Source organism: Leiobunum rupestre, chromosome 9, assembly GCF_980474605.1.
Source record: "Leiobunum rupestre chromosome 9, qqLeiRupe1.1.hap1, whole genome shotgun sequence".
NCBI classification, from domain to species: Eukaryota; Metazoa; Arthropoda; class Arachnida; order Opiliones; family Sclerosomatidae; genus Leiobunum; species Leiobunum rupestre.
In genome coordinates this window covers 23,010,473-23,024,001 of record NC_143392.1, presented here as the reverse complement: position 1 = coordinate 23,024,001, position 13,529 = coordinate 23,010,473, and the positions used below count along the sequence as shown (strand labels likewise).

Below are 13,529 nucleotides of genomic sequence, written 5' to 3'. Positions count from 1 at the left end.
ATTTGAGTCGAAAAATCGGGAAAAGTCGGGGAATTTTAAAAATTAGTCTAGAAATCCGGGAAAAGTCAGGGAATTTTAAAAATTAGTCTCGAAATCCGTGAAAAGTCGGGGAAATTTAAAAATTAGTCTTAAAATGAGGGAATTTAAAAACGTAGTCTGAAAATTCTGTAAAAGCCGGGGAATTTAATTAAAGTTGCAAATAGAAAACCTTTATTAAAATGTTGGGTATAAAATTCAAAATTTTCGCACAAAATAAGTCGTGGAAAATCTTCGGAGATGGTCAGGAAAAATCAGGGAATCTGAATGTAAAAAATTGTGGCAACCATAAATTAGGGAAATCAGGGAATTGTTTCAGTGTTTAGATAGTTTGCCCTAAAGAGTACAAATTTACATCAATCAGTTATTCTTTAGTGCTTCTCTTATTTATAATAGTATGGAACCATTTTAGTTGTCCTTTTTTATTCCAACATTAAAATACATTGATTTAAATCAATTTAACCCTGCCCAAGTCATCTAGCGAGGTTCGATGCCTTTAAATTAGGTGGCCGAGTTTCAGGTCGCATTTACTAAAACAGTGCCTTTCGAGATAAATTAGGAGGACTCGCGATTAACGAAATATATTAATAGACCAAATGGCGTTAACAAAGTTCAAACTCAAAGCACGGGTCAAACAAAATTACTCGACCCATCGCTGACCAACTATTAAAAATATAATGTTTAAATGGTAAATTATTTGGTTCACTAATTTGATTATCTTTTTTATCAAAAATAATTATCGTTAAGCCTAATCGCATTCCAAATTAGTCACTGTTTTGCGATAACTCAAAGCGTTTAAAATATGAACCCAGGGGGAAGAGAAACCGTACAACTAATTTAATAAAATTCGTGGCATCTTCGAAAAAACCACACGGTTATTATTATACGTAGCTGGTCTTAGGAGAGCGTAACTAAAGACCGTTTTATAATATACTTAAACATGCTTACACCAAGCCCAATTTTTTCCTGGTAAATCGGAACTAACGTCACGATTTTTGTGGTAGGTAAAGCCCCCAATATTTATCGGCGAATAGACGAGATCCGTTATGGCTAAAAATTAAATTGAGTAATCGTGTTTAAATTTCATTGAAAGAAATATTATAGTTGAGATTGATAAACTGATACGCATTTGAAAAGTTATATATATTTTTTTGCAGCGACTTTAAACGAACCTTGAACATAAACTCTCTATATTTCAGTAGCCCAGTAGGCCACATTTGGTTCTCACCTTAAGTATTAGAGTCGTGAACAACTGCGGAACGAGAGGCCCAAATTTTTTAGACGTTGATTTCTTTAATTTACGCTTCGCTACGTGAGCACCGCAAAAAAAAAAAATACAATCCCACTTCGTTTATCAGTAAAAATCCATCAATATTTTGATACAAACAACGCCAAATTTTTTCACCTAAAAGTGTATATAAAATAATCTCCTCGCGTGGTTAGGTTAGAGTGTAGAAATCCATTTGATACGGCAAACGAATTCAATTAAACTGTGTAGTGTTAGAATGCGGCGTCGACTAAAGACACCACGATGTTCGCGGAGACGGTTGGTCTGGAAACGCCTTTGAGGTACAAAGCGCCAAATTTAATTGAAAATGCATGATTTTTCAAGCTGAATTTAACGCGGGGTAAACATACTGGATAAATTTTTTTTCCCAATAGAGATTTGTACGACGGGTGTGATTAGGGGGTGCTGGTGTACAAGCATCTCGCTCCGGGGGTATCTCGCCTTTAAAACGTATACTTATAAGACAAGCAGCTGCGTTGGTTTTTTTTTGATGAAGGGATATGGATGGTATCTCCTGGCTGGCGTATTTTACTTGAAATTCCTTCGATGGTAAATCACGCGTGTTTTAATATTAAGAAACAAGTTGATAGGGTTTCAATTCGACTAGTCTCTCTCGCAACTCTTTTAACCGGTTAAGAAGCAGTCTTTGACAGATAGACCCCCTTTTCGATATCAAAGCAGGTACATCTTGGAAGTGGTTAATTTTCAAAGTTTTAAATTAAACTGTACGAACGGTTTCTAAGGAAAAATTTAAGAATAATTTATTCTGAAGATATTTGTTTGTTTTTACCGAATAAGCTCATTCTAAAGATTTCTTTGTGGTTTATATATTAGCTTACTCTAAAGATTTCTTTGTGGTTTATATATTAGCTTACTCTAAAGATTTCTTTGTGGTTTATATATTAGCTTACTCTAAAGATTTCTTTGAATAAGCTTACTCTAAAGATTTCTTTGAATAAGCTTACTCTAAAGATTTCTTTGAATAAGCTTACTCTAAAGATTTCTTTGAATAAGCTTACTCTTAAGAGTTCTTTGAATAAGCTTACTCTAAAGATTTCTTTGAATAAGCTTACTCTAAAGATTTCTTTGAATAAGCTTACTCTAAAGATTTCTTTGAATAAGCTTACTCTAAAGATTTCTTTGAATAAGCTTACTCTAAAGATTTCTATGAATAAGCTTACTCTAAAAATATCTTTGTTGTTTTTACAGAATATGCTTATTTTTAAGATATTTCCGTGATGTTTCTATAGAATAAACTTACTTTAAAGATATTTCTTTGTTGGTTCTACAGAATAAACTTACTCTAAAGATATTTCTTTGTAGTTTCGATAGAATAAGCTGATTGCTAACATTTAATAGCAATTGCTCTGTAGAAAAAACTTAAATGTACCATCAAAAACCAAATAGGTTATTTACATTAAAACCAAAAAATACTTCATAATAATTTTAAAGGGGTTTCTTTAGTAATATATGTAGGATACTTTACTGGAACATAGAACTCTATATAATTCTAAAGGATTATATAATTATAATAATAATATTTATAATTAATTATTATATATTATTATAAAAATTATTAGAAACGCTTTCTGCTGGCTAGAATGCAATTTGTTGATCAATTTTCTTAGTTCTGAACTATTTTCAAATACAAAACGAACTACAGGGTGACCAAACTGCCTATATTTTCGATGTGTTCCTATAACTTTATATAATTACACTATTTTCCTATTGTTTTCCTATATTTGTGGAATTTTTCGGTCTTCACGAGTTGCAATTATGTATTTTTGAGATCGAAAAACTTGTTGAGGTTAACGGTAATAATTAGTGTAGGGAGCTGTTGGCTCGCGTGGCATGCAGGGCTTGCCACCACCCTCCTACGCATTGTAACCCGGCAACCTTAATTAATGGCTTTAAAAATCGCTGATGACTTAGGCCTAAGGTGGTCAAATTAAAAAAAAATTCAAATTCAAAATAATTTTAATTTTTTTAGATATTTTTGAGGTGTAGAGGGCCAAGTCGTCTTGCGACTTATAGCCCTCGTGCTTATACAGTAGTCATATTTTTTCAACAAAGTTAATAATGAACTATAAAAACATTATCAAAGGTAATATATATATAAAAAGAAAAAAAAGTAAAATAGACAACTATCAAAAAACAAATAAAAATAATCCAAATTATTAATTTGTAAAAGTGAGATATATACAATATAAGTTTACTAAGAAACGTTAACCACTTTACGGAAAACATCAATATTATATCACTCTTACATGTAAATTTAAAAAATCAATCATTAGCTTAGTACTTTCATTTTTACGTATCTCTTTACGGAGTGATAATGATGATACGTTTTTAAATTTGCAAGGTCTCTATGAATTTGGTTTTACAATTGTACTCCGAAGTAGAATAAAGATGTTATATTCTTTGATATTAGCTGATTATTATTATTATTGTTATTATCTACAAATTAAGAAATAATTTAAATCTTCGCTCGCTCTACCAATTATTAATCCCAATTCCCCTTCAAAAAAGTTAATTTTCACTTAATAACCTTTTAATTTTAATGGCATTTATCCCATATTTTCCTTATTTTGCCAAAATCTCCTATAAATAGACTACTAATTTCCTATTTTTCTGAAAAGATTTTTTGAGCTCATTGTGGTCACCCTGGAACTAGCGCGTTTGTTATAATGAAACTGTAAATTACTTATGTTTGTACTAGAAACTACGGCGGCGACATGGTCGAATCTATTCCCTTTATTGCGGCGAGCGAGCACGAAGAATGTTGATAGAGGCGCAGCGGGGAACGAGCGAAAGGTGTTCGTCCGTTGATGACGCCAGCCGAGCTCTGCATTTGGCGATTGCGTTGTTCGTATCTTAATGTTCGAGACATTGTGGGAAATTTAACTCAAATTTACCTCGATAAAAGTCCATTTTATCGCACGATTTTTACAGATTTATTCGGAACAATGGCGTGGATCTGTATATCTACGAAGTACAATATCACGCCTCGCAATTTCGTGGCTCGGGTTTCTTCGAGATCTGGCTATAGATGAAATTTAAATAGCCATTAAGAGTTTGCGTAGATTCTGTCTCGTATTTGCTTCGATCGAATTACGGATGTTACGTTAACCATCTCCCTATTCTACTAATATTATTTTCTTTCCACTGATCGTTCAAAATACGTTTCGTAAGAAAAATTAATAAGGGAAAATACGATTATTATACAATTAAAATCCTAACAGAGTGTAATTTTTAATTTTCATATCGTTATTAAGTTGTAACGAATTTTTGTAAAAAGTTAACTTTTAATATACAATTAGGAGCAACAAACACAGCACTGCCCACACAAGGAGTACGCAACCAGTCAAAAGACGTGGATTTTCTTGTGTACATTTTTCATTGGTTAGACGCTTTAGCGCCTGCTGCCGTCGGAAGGGGAAAATTCGGAAATCGTCTTCCCCTTTTCCAATGAAATTTGTACACAACACTGCGTTAGCGTGTTTAAAGGCTAGTTGCTTTCTCCTTGTGTTTGTTGCTCCTAGATATACATGTATTGCAGCGGAGTCTAAATTGGTTTTATTAGCTTCATCTAAAATCAGTGATGGGCACTTTTGTTGAAGTACCGCTCAGCTCACGCTCGCGAAATTTTAGCTTCTCTTCATTCGCTCGTTATGAGCGGTAAAAGTTTCGCTCGTCTATTTTATCTGTTTTTGTGAGCGGTAAAAAATTCGCTCCCTTTTTGAGCGGTAAATCTTTGACTCCTCTTTTATCTCTTTTTGAGCGGTAAAAGTATCACTCCTCTATTTTATCTCTTTTTGAGCGGTAAAAGTTTCACTCTATTTTATCTCTTTTTGAGCGGTAAAAGTTTCCCTCTATTTTATCCCTTTTTGAGCGGTAAAAGTTTCACTGTATTTTATCTCTTTTGAGCGGTATAAGTTTCCCTCTAATTTATCTCTTTTTGAGCGGTAAAAGTTTCACTCCTCTATTTTATCTCTTTTTGAGCGGTAAAAGTTTCGCACCTCTCTTTTCGCTCTCTTTGGGTGGTAAAATTCCTCTCATCTCCATTTGACGCTCTTTTAAAATGATATTTTACCGCTCAATTTCGCTCAATATGACAAAACCGCTCGCAATGAGAGTAGTCCGCCCATACTGATATTCTAAAATGCGTATGAAGCTTTGTTAATATCCGCGGCGGAAGTTTGTTCACATCGATCCCATTGAAAAGTACGTTTGGAGCGTGGTTCACTTGAAATGAAATTCCCTCGTAACAGATATACTATATAAACGCTTGGCATCGTTTATTGATTACTTGGAATCAATTCAGTTTACTGGCGTTTTTAAATTTCCCTATAATGGTATCCGAAAGCAAATTGAAATGTTCCAATCACTTTCACCTTTGCTATAACAAACATCTGACTTTCAATCCAATTCTGGCGAAGTGTAAAATCATGCACGAACGAAAATACTCTATTACGGCAAGCTCTAACAATGTCTAACGCGAGTGAGATGCTTCAATTCGTAGATCGACCTAGAACGAGGGCAGGCACTTTTAACGATCAGAAGTGCCCCAAAATAGGAATTTAGAACCCAGACGAGCGGGGGATATATTTTTACAAGTAGTATAGTAGTAAGACTGGTTAAGCCCGTCGTAGAAAACGCGTATCGATAGGGACTGTTTAACGTACGCGTTTCCCCTCACGCGTTCTCAAAGGCGAGCTTAACCCGTTTATTATATCGGTCGGAACATTAAAATCTCGATTTTCCGATTATCCAATTCGGCGGAAATCGACCCGGAGAACCCGGCTAACTTTGTAGAAAAGGGTGAACTGTTTTAAAAATTGTAATTCGGCGAGTTTCGCGAAGCCAGCGCGCGAGTTTAATTTATGGATCAGTAGCGGAGACCCGGTGAAACTCGGGAACCACGTCCGAAATTGCGTCCTCCGCTCGACCAGACTGGCCCGGGAAATATATTTCCCGAGGTTTATTCCCAGCACTCTCTCTCCTACAGATATTAAGTTGGTGGCCTTTAAAATGCTGATTTATCTGCCTGGCCGTTTTCTCTGGCTAGCTTATTAAAGGATATGCATCACCCGGACAGCGGCGACCTGACCTGCGACCTCCTGATACGCTTACTATCGCGGAATGTAACCCACCAAACTAAACTTTGATTCTCAAAGATTGATAATCTATTTGATCGAAATAAATATGCCGATCTCAAAGCCAAAAATATACCAAAAGGTTCGGGTTTGTCAATATCATACATTTCAGAAATTTGGAAATTACTTGAAAATTTTATAAATAGACTTATATCAATAATGTATTTATTTCAGGGTTGATAAGATCCAGCTAGACTGGATTAATCCACCCTGGTTTAAAACATCCATGGTTAAAACCACTTTTTTATTTAAAAAATATTGAGAAATTAATTAGAAATATTGTAAAAACTAAAACTTCACTTTTTGACGTAAGTAATGAGAGCTAAATATGAGAAATTAGGGGATCCTAAAATTCCTTTTGCGCTTGAAAATACGCTGCCCTGTTAGGGTATAAAAGCGGGTAAATAAGTCTGCTATACCTCACAATGTAAAGGTACTGTCGCGCGCAAAAACGTCATTTTGAATTCGGGCAATTTGAAAATTTTCGAAGTAATGAGGGCTAGATATAAGTAATTTGAGCAAAATTTATTAATGGTTTTAACCGGTTTAAACCAATACTGGATTTTTAAATTTAATAAAAAGCCGGTTTTTTGCCAACCCAGATTTATTTAAACTTTAGCGAGACGATCAACGGTGGGTAATGGTTTCGCTGAAGTATTCAAAACTTTGTGGTTGAATTTCTCGAAACTGGATTTTTGAAGTTACATCAACAATTTATCATGAAGTGTTGTAAGTCCGAATATTTTCCGGAAAATGACGGACGCCTTTTTTCAAATTTCAATAAAGCGGCATTTTCGCCTCATTTTTTCGAATCTAAAAGTAAAACTAAATCTCTAGACTAGTTTAAACTGATTAACAATGCAACACTATTAATTTTTTGTAGTATGTTTACTGATATTAGACATTTTATATCGATAAAAAGTTAAAAACCTTAAAACCCTTAAAAAGTAATTTGTTTAAATTTTTAATTTTTCCGATTTGCTGAAATTTTTCGCATTTTAAAATTCCGGAAAATGAACAACTCTAGATTGATGTAGTGTACAGCTCATTCAAAGGCAATGTTTCCAAATTTCAATACGAAATATGTCGAGTTGGTCTTTTTAACAGTGCATAAATTATACGTAGCTGTTTAAGTAACTGGCCTTGGCGTAACTAATTGCGCCGAGTTAAACGCCCTTTCTTAACTTTTGAAGTTTAGTAATTCGTACGTTTAGAGGAAGCGAGAAGTACCTTTGGGGGGCATGGTGTCGAGCGGTTGTTTTTCTCGGGCGAAGGGGTTTTGCTGGAATCTGTGAGCAGGTGTCTCCTTCCAAGACTTGTTGACCCCGCAAACCACGACTCTTTCCTCCGCTCGTGCTACACGCTCCTTAAAGCCCCCCTCCCTCCTCGTACACTCGCCGGGAACAAAAACCGCACTTTGTTACCTCTAAATTGCCAGGGATGAACCCTAACTCGTTCTCCACTTAGGAAATTCAAAAATTGACGTTATTTTTAAACTCGAATGTTTTACGATTAAATTGTGAAACTAATATGTAGTAGATGTATTTCTTGTACTGGTATTTAAAATATTTTAAATTTTTTATAGTCATGATTACGATTAATTCTTATCTTAGTACAGCTAACTTTGCAAGTGGTTTTTTAATTCTATTATATTTAATTTGTGGGTGTCCTGATAATCGTTATTTTGTTCTCTCATATTTGCTATTTCGACTGTTTTTATTTTCCTTTGTTTCGATCGTATGATTAATCTTATTTATCGACCGATTATTTCATTTTCGGTTCGATCGTTGGTTTGATTTAATGTTTCCACCGAATTATTTCATTTTAGGTTTCGACCTAATTTCATTTTAGGTTTCGACCTAATTTCATTTTAAGTTTCGATTTCATTTCATTTTCGGATCGATCTTTGGTTTGATTTAATGTTTGCACCGAATTATTTCATTTTAGGTTTCGATTTCATTTCATTTTCGGCTCGATCGTTGGCTTTATTTAAGGTTTCCACCAAAATATTTCAATTTAGGTTTCGACCTAATTTCATTTTAAGTTTAGATTTCATTTCATTTTAGGTTTCGACCTAATTTCATTTTAGGTTTCGACCTAATTTCATTTTCGGTTCGATCGTTGGTTTTATTTAAGATTTCTACCGAATTATTTCATTTTAGGTTTTGACCTAATTTCATTTTAAGTTTCGATTTCATTTCATTTTAGGTTTTGACCTAATTTCATTTTCGGTTCGATCGTTAGTTTGATTTAAGGTTTCCACCGAATTATTTCATTTTAGGTTTCGACCGAAATATTTCATTTAAGGTTTCGATCGAATTTTATCATTTTAGGTTTCGACCGAATTATTTCATTTTAGGTTTTGACCGAATTATTTCATTTTAGGTTTTGAACCCAATTTTTGTATGTTAGGTTTCGACCTTTTATTTGGGTTTAGATTTCGACCGTATTTATTTTCAGTTAGATCGTTGGTTAAGTTCACGTTTCGATAATTCGTTTAATTTCCGGTTCCGGTACCCGTATAAAATACATCCCTAAAATGAAAATGATGTTCATAAAAGTCATAGTTTGTAGCGTGTATTTTATATATTTCTTTAAGCTGGCGGCGTTACGTGGGAACTTCTGAAATAAGCGTGTGGGAAAAGGGGTTGGAAGTCGTGATGTTTCGCGAATTTCCATTCCAATTGAACTTTGAAATGACTACGTCGAATAATTAGTCAAGCTTCGAGCACCGCTACGAATACACTCCTAATTAAACAAATATACATTAATATATATTTTTGTCTTTGAGAATTCCCCGTCGATTCTTCGACACAATTTGAGAGAATAAACTAGTTTACACTTTCGTGATTTGGATCTATACAGGGTGTTTCAAAAGTTGAAGGAGTTGTAGGGGGTGAGTTGAAAAGTATGCCTGTTTTTCCCCCATTTTCCTACGATGAGTGAAAAGAGCGCCAGAGAGCTTCAAAGTGTGACCTACAAGCCCCTGGAAGTAGGCCGAAAAAAGCCCCAATCAAGTAGCGGGCACTTTAAATACTTTTAAGTTAACTTTTTTACGCTGGTTACCTCGATTTGTTCCCAAAGTCCTTTTTTACCTATCACACGAACCCAAACCTTAATGTTCGCGTTTCCCTGCTGCTTGATTTTTCGCTTGTTCCAGCGTACTTCCATGGGCTAATAGGCCACACTTTGAAGCTCTCTGGCGCTATTTTAACTCATCGTAGGAACATAGGGAAAAAACAGGCATACTTCTCAACTCGCCCCCGACAACTCCTTCAGATTTTTTCATAACCTTTTGAAACACCCTGTATAAAACCGAAAAGAAAACTCGAATGGAAAAAAGGGAAAGAAAAATTCGCACGAAGAGATAAGGGAAAAGGGTCATCGCTTTTCTGGTGACCTCGCCAGTTTTCAAAGGGATTCTTTTGTGTCTGTCTGACTGAGTTGCGCTTGAATAATGAATGCTTTTTCCGAATTATCATTACTTTCGTCTCAAAAAACGCTATATTCTATCATTTTCATTACGGACTGTACGGATGGCCAAAGGGTAAATTAGACAGTTGTAATGAGTGGTTTTCCTGACTCCCTATTATACTGTCTATCCACTTGATGTCTTTATTCCATGATCAAAGACATTCCGAACACTAGTTTTGTCTTCGTACGTATCTTGTTTCGCCGGTACTCGCGTGGGCGGGTTTTTCATGTACACCTCGAACCGCGTTGTATTACACACCCTAATTTTGCAACATTGCGCTGATATTTGATGTTCCCATCCAGGTGTGAGCCATATTTCAAATTTATTTAGCTCTCAAAATATGTAATTACGCGATTTGGAGTGTGGGTTGTAGAGAACCGAATGAGAGCTATTGTGGTAAGAGGTTGGAAGCGCATCCCTTCATAACCAATTTTAATATCGAGGCGAGAAAAGCACCGCCAATACACTACTTCTCTAATACGGTTTGCGCGTAGACTGACACGCCCTCTACAATCGGTGAGGGTAAATGATCCGCATTTTATTTAATTTTATCCCTTTGTGCGCATTGTTATTACGTTCGGCTTTCGATAAATTGTGGTAGATGGCGCCACAATAAATGGTTGTATTTTTAACTATTCGATCGTGTTCGAAAAATTTACTTTTATTTATTTTTAATGCTTCTAAAGTCTTTTTCAATAACAACGCGGTAAACTTAACGATTTGGTCTATTTAATTACGTGCAGACCAGAACCTTACTGCCTAATGTAACGCAGCTAATTATGTCGTTTTTGCTTAAGACATTATTTTGTTCGGATCTACTGTTTGTAATAATCGGAGGTAACTAAGTACATTTATAAAACCAAGAACTAATTTATGTATAAGAACGAACAAGGAGCCATATTTTCTAGGCGTCAAGTACTAGTTGTTTTTATTTTATGGGCGGAGTTTCGTATTTGGACTTTCGACATCGCCATCTACTGAGGAATTATGGCCGCCTTCCACACAGGCATTCTTTACTGAGCACGTGCTTCTGGCAATCAGAAGATCGTGAGTTCGCGCCCGGCTCCGGACGGAACGGTTTTTACTATAGAGTTTTTAAAATTAAATTTTACAAAACTGAAATTTAACTCTTCTAAATAATTCATAATTATAATTCTCTAAAATATATTATGTTTAACAATGTTAAATTTGTTTTATAAAATTTGAATTAATAAAACTCTACACTAAAAACTGTTCGGTCGGGAGCCGGGCGCGAACCCACGATATTCTGACTTCCATAGGGAAGTGAAAATGACACCGAGTTTTTATTATAATCCCGGAACTGTTTGGAATTTCACTAATAAGAATTAACGCAACATTACATATATCACCTTTTATGAAAAGAAACGATAAAGCCGAAGTTAACGGAATAAAGGATCTACGGATGTAACGGATCCCTCCATGTTAAATCTTGTTTAATAGTTTCACAGTGGCTCGGCAGATGGCGGTCTGTACTTAAAATTAAAAAAAAGGGTGGAGCTACAACGTACATGAGTGCAGCAGGCTTCAAAGCTACAGTAGATCGTTCTTATACATAAATTAGTTCTTGATAAAAGCTAGGAGCATCAAACACAGCACCCCACAAATGGAGAAAGCAACCCGCTAAAAATCGTGCATTTTCTTGTGTACATTTTTCATTTGTTAGACGCTTTAGCGCCTGCTGCCGTCGGAAGGGGGGAAATTAAGAGATTGTCTTCCCCCTTTCCGTAAAATGTTCAGCGTAAAGGCTCGTCCAATGAAATTTGTACACAACACGGCGTTAGCGTGTTTAAAGGCTAGCTGCGTTCTAGTTGTGTTTGTTGCTCCTAGATAAAATCAACTAACTGAAGTAGCATGTAGGTTAAATGGCTTCAGAATTATCTAATGCCAACAAGTTAAGTGTAGTTTCTGAAACGTTCAAATTTGGAATAAAAAGTAACAGAAAACAGTAGTGGATGTTGTCTGCTAAGAATTTTTAAGCTGAAGTACACTGTTTCATGTCGAAGGAAAAACCGAAATATCTTCGTAAATATTACCTTGGACCACATTCGTCTACCGATTGTTTCCATAAAAATGCGATAGATGTTTTATAGCCGATGTCTAAATACTTATGAACTATTCCCACATCCTCATGTTGTGTTATAAGTCACTTGCAAGCATACACTATAGTGGTTCTTATCAAGTCATTATTTTTAACCAAAGAAATGTTTATCATTACAGTACTGATCTGTGTGTTGGTACTTCCACTTGGATCATCGGAGTGACCTTCATTTTAAATTTGATTTTGTCCTTGAATTAACCTTCATCATAAGGTGAGTCAGAACATTTATTTTTCGCTATTATATTCCACTTTACGAATTTTGCGAGGTTTAATATAATTGGGCAGCTGGTTAGAATGATATAGATTAGTTAGGGCCTATTTCCTCGTTAGCTAGATTTCGCAAGGCCTATACGCGTCATTGTCCTACAAGGATAACTCCTCCTTTTATGAATGACATTAGCCTACCCTTGCCTCTGGCCGTCCGATAATAACGCCATAACTTCATACACTAGTTAACTGCGAACTATATAACATCGGAGTTTAAGCAAACTCAATCAACCGACTAATAACACCGTCTAATGGCTGGCCTTACGGCTAAGGCCAGCCATTTAGACGTAGACGTTAGTGTACAATCAACTGCACCCTTGCCCGCGCCGGTAAATCCAATCCAACCTAACCCAAACAACGTGGCTATTATCATCCGTACAGTTTGTAAACTATCATGACGTCGCCATCCGCTGGCTCGCGATAATGGTGTATGTCGAAAGGGGGAACTAGCCAACGAGGCGACTAATAATTTGTATTCTATCACTATAGACCGTCGCTTGGCCTACTACTCCCGCGTGATTTAGGCGCTGATACTGCGTCCGGATTTATTAACGAATCGCCTCCAAGAGCTATAAAAGATTCCTCGCCTTAGTTTAACGGCTCTACTTAATAGACCCTTCGATATATTCCTAGTTAAAACGGTCAAAAAGCTTACGCAAATATTATATAACGCTATTGTAGTAGGATTTAGAACCGTGACTATTCTTCAGTGCTCAAAATTTTGTCTTATCTTTAGTCCTCTTTTATTTGTTAACTATTAAACGTCATACGCTAGGTCGATTTTTCGTATATAGCTACGGTAACCTACATGAAGATTGTATATTTCAGAATGTAGCCATGTCTTAAGTTATATATTTACACAATCAATAAGATATTTTTATTGCATTGTATACAATGGTTTGTTAAAAAAATTAAATGAAGGAGAAAGGTTTCGCGCAAGTGACTAGGTTTCCTAGGTGTTGTAGGTAAGTGTAGATTCTTGGTCGAATATTTAGAGCTCTTGGAATTTATGGTTACATATTAGGAGCTCTGGGAAATAGTAAAATTGTTGCAGAAATAGGAATTTACCAAGGAGGAAGTCCAATAACCTGACCAAGAACCTATTTAGGTTACAGAGAACGTAGAAGTCTACCTTCCAAACCCATTATTATGATCTAAAATGTGAAATCATCTGAAATTACTTAGGAA

General features: G+C 35.5%; 1 protein-coding gene across 3 annotated transcripts in view; it reads left to right on the top strand.

Annotated features, from left to right (window-relative positions):
- The window catches only part of Mcr (macroglobulin complement-related), a 357,065-nt gene that overhangs the window by 75,160 nt on the left and 268,376 nt on the right, over positions 1 to 13,529 (top strand). For all 3 annotated transcript variants that reach the window (XM_090158889.1, XM_090158887.1, XM_090158888.1), the window contains one exon: positions 12,194 to 12,285. The gene's annotated coding sequence lies outside the window, so the exon portion shown is untranslated. The remainder of the gene's footprint in view (positions 1 to 12,193; positions 12,286 to 13,529) is intronic.